The following is a 3881-nucleotide window of genomic DNA, read 5'->3' as shown; positions in this document are numbered from 1 at the left end:
AGTCATTGGCTGTGTCCCAATTCAGGGTCTGCACGCTTGAAGTACGTGCACTACGCGTACTACGTACGGCGCGTACTATAAGTACGAGAAGTGCGGAAGTGAGAAGCTTGTGAAATGGGACGGTATACGCTTCGTCGTGCTGTTCAGGTTGCCTAGCAACCATGATACGAACCGCGAGACACGTTACATACAGCTTTGTTTGACAGAAATGAAGGAGAAAAATGTTTTGTTGGTCATTCATTTTTGTCATGACATCACTTTGATTAGTTGATTATCTGAGGCTGAGACCACAGGACTGTAAAACATGATTGTTGGGCTTCATTTCTGTGCTGAACAGTCATTTAAGATTAGTTAGTAAATAACAATTAGTTAATGTTGTTCATGAGATTAAAGTCATCTCACTGTGGCAATGTAAATATAGTATGGCCAATATTATAGTATTGTCAGATTTTTATGATATATATATATATATATATATATATATATATATATATATATATATGTTGTGTTTGTGGATATATAACTGACTTTAATTATTAAACATTCGCACATAAATAAGTGACGTCATATTCAGTACTTTCGACAGTTCACTCTTCAGCCGCTCCATCTTATTAGGGAAATGCCATATACATAAATGTAAATTTCAAAACTCAACCGCATCATTTAATTTGTTTTTGATTGAAATTGAATATTACTTAAACTCTCTTAAATTAACTTCCAATAAAAAAGGTTTATCATTGATTGAAATTCATTCAGAAATGTTTAACGAATGACCTGTCACAACTGTCTGTCACATTTCCCCTCTTTTTTTCTTTTTTTCTCCTTTATTTATTTATCCATCTTATTTCATTGTACTGTATATTGTTACTCTTATTTGCCTTGTATGTCTACTGTGCTAACTGAACTGGAATGACTGACTGTTCGCTTTATGATTTTAATAAAGTTTGGAAAAAAAAAACAACCTCTTCTGCCGCTCCCTCTGCCGTATTTTGCGGCAAAATTCTCCACACCCACCGCCGCGCTATGAATTGTGGGATATATGGGACCACGAAGCATGCACCGGACCACGCTTGATATTTGGGGAAATCGACCGCATCCAGTCTCTTAATTGGGACACAACCATTGGCTGTATCCCAATTCAGGGTCTGCAGCCTTTAAGGCCGCATTTTAAGGCCGATTGCGTCACAGCGACGCGACAAAGGTTGTCCCAATTCGAAGGCTGATCGAAATGCGGCCCTCAAATGCGTCCTTCATTTCCCTGAATTTTAAGGACGTGGCAGTGTAGACTTCATGGCCCAACGTATCCCAGAATGCATAGCGCGGCGGTGGGTGTGGATAATTTTGCCGAAAAAAAACGGCGGATGAGGGGCGCCCGGAGAGTAAACTTTAAGTAAGTTGTAACCCAGAGTAATTTCCTGCCATTGAACGCATCACAAATGCATGACTCCAACCACATGACTTTGCTCAGCCAATCGAATGGCATGTAGGTCATAGTAAGCCTGTCCCGGCTTCCTCCCGTCAGATGCGTGGAGGCAAGCCAGGTGACAGAGCTGTTGCAGGTGTGTATTGGCAAACATTTGCTTTTCCCGTTTTAATGCATTTTTTTTAACACCAACTAACTTATGCAACTTAGATGCTGATTACTGTGAGCCAGAGCCATAATGTTGTTGTGCACTGAACAGAACGGAATTGGAGAGTTTGAACTTTTAATTGACTGTTTGTATTGCTACCAGCTGACCCTAATCGGCTGCTGCCGGTCCAAACAATTTGATTTTGATTTGACTGATAGTTGTTGAATAACAAATGTTGTGGAGCTACATAGTATGTATGTATGTATGTAGCAGTTGAAATGTTTTCAGTTAAATCCTTATTGGTTAGAAATATTATATTTAACCAATATATTGTTTGTTTATTTTTATAAATTGTGTACACAGGAACAAGAATAACTTAATGTATTTAGCTTAATTGGCTGACATTTTTGTATGTTATTCTTGTGATTTCTTATTGGCCTTGTTTATTTAATGCAGGCCAGGTGAACCTTTTTTGGGTATGGAAAAGGATGGCGAGCCAATGAACGGCTAGGAGCAGGACTCATTCTGCATTGAAGCTTCCACTGGACTGGTAGGAAGCTATCAAAGGCGACGCTCTGTCCCGTAATTTCCGAATACACTGATTTCCACAATCATACACACCAGTTCCCCCGTTTATGGACAATAGCGCTTGGACATCTCTCATGGATATTCAGATAAAACTCATGGACTTCAGTGTGGATCAGTGTTTTCGATGTTAACATGTGTTATTTATGGGGAACTTTTTTTGAGAATCTATATTGCTTGGTATAAGCCAGAAGAATTTGCTTAGTTGTTTTTGTGCACCCCCACTGGGTTTTTCTATTAATTAAATAGCTACAGCAGGAATGATTATTTAAGCTTTCATTTTCTTTTCTTAATTTTCTTTGCTTTCGGTTAAATACATGGTACCTGCAAAAGCATTTTGTGTTGTGTGTATTTAATTACTGCCCATCAGCTCCAGTAGCATTCCTAAATCTTCTGATTAATAATAATCACACTCAATCCCTAGCCTGTATTAACTCATTAGCGCTACATCAGTGTTACAAAGTACTGAATATTATGTCACTTATTTATGTGCAAATGTTTAATAACGAAGAACATTAAAACATTACTGTTGGCCACATGTCGGCAAAGTTATGTGACATTAGTGACGTTTGTACTACCGTATTTTCACGACCATAAGGCGCACTTAAAAGTCTTAGATTTTCTTCAAAAAGTACGGCGTGCCCTATAGCGCAGTGCGCCCTGTGTGTTGTAAGGAGGACGTAGTAGAGAACACCATGAGAACGCTAAAGGGTGAAGTGTGGGCGTTGATCGTATATACCGGACAATCGCACATACCTGTCTAAAAGGGCAGGTATGTGCATTATGTGGAACATCGTTGTTTTAACAACCCTGAAAATGGCAAAGAGACACGCTTATGAAGCACAGTTTAAACTGAAGGCCATCAGCTACGCGGAGGAACATGGAAATCGAGCAGCCGCGAGAGAATTTAAGATTAACGAATCGATTGTTCGCAAATGGAGGAAGCTAGAAAACAAGCTCCGGCAGGTCAAGAAAACGCAGCTGAGTTTCCGCGGACATAAGGCGAGGTGGCTCGAGTTGGAGGAAAGACTCGAGCGGTGGATCATCGAGCAAAGAACGAGCGGGAGAAGCGTTTCGACGGTCACCATTCAGCTAAAAGCAGTTTCACTAGCTGAAGAGATGAACATTGAACATTTCCAAGGAGGTCCGTCTTGGTGCTTTCGTTTTATGAAACGGTGCCATTTTTCCATCCGGACCAGGACTACGGTAGCGCAGCAACTTCCAGCGGATTATAAGGAAAAACTGGCCATCTTCCGCTCCTACTGCAGCAAACACATCGGCGACAAAAACATCCAGCCCAGCCACATCACAAACATGGACGAGGTCCCGCTCACTTTTGACATCCCGGTGAGTCACACTGTGGAGAAGAAGGGGACCAGCACGGTAGCGATACGCACAACAGGGTATGAAAAGTCTTCTTTCACTGTTGTGCTTGGCTGCCATGCTAATGGACAGAAACTGCCGCCTATGGTGATTTTTAAGCGAAAGACTTTGCCTAAAGAGAAGTTTCCAGCAGAAATCATCATTAAGGCAAATGAAAAGGGCTGGATGGATGAGGGAGGTGTATGTAAGGAGACCAGGTGGTTTTTTCCACGCATCACCATCGCTCTTAATCTGTGACTCTATGCGTGCCCATCTCACAGCCGATGTGAAAAAACTTGTGAAGCAAATGAACTGTGAGCTTGCTGTCATTCCGGGAGGCCTGACAAAGGAACTCCAACCGCT

General features: G+C 41.3%; 1 long non-coding RNA gene across 1 annotated transcript; it reads left to right on the top strand.

The window, feature by feature from the left end:
* Positions 1–1528: 1528 nt before the first annotated feature.
* Positions 1529–2491, top strand: LOC147334069 (uncharacterized). Its single transcript, XR_015128488.1, has 2 exons — positions 1529–1559; positions 1634–2491. It is a non-coding gene; the product is annotated as an uncharacterized LOC147334069 (long non-coding RNA).
* The last annotated feature ends 1390 nt before the right edge of the window (positions 2492–3881 follow it).

This window comes from Aulonocara sp. 'chitande type north' Nkhata Bay, linkage group LG3, assembly GCF_057382095.1.
Source record: "Aulonocara sp. 'chitande type north' Nkhata Bay isolate Kocher_YH1m ecotype deep benthic linkage group LG3, A_spYH_male_GT1.1, whole genome shotgun sequence".
Lineage (NCBI taxonomy): Eukaryota > Metazoa > Chordata > Actinopteri > Cichliformes > Cichlidae > Aulonocara > Aulonocara sp. 'chitande type north' Nkhata Bay.
This window is presented reverse-complemented; position numbering and strand designations above follow the sequence as displayed.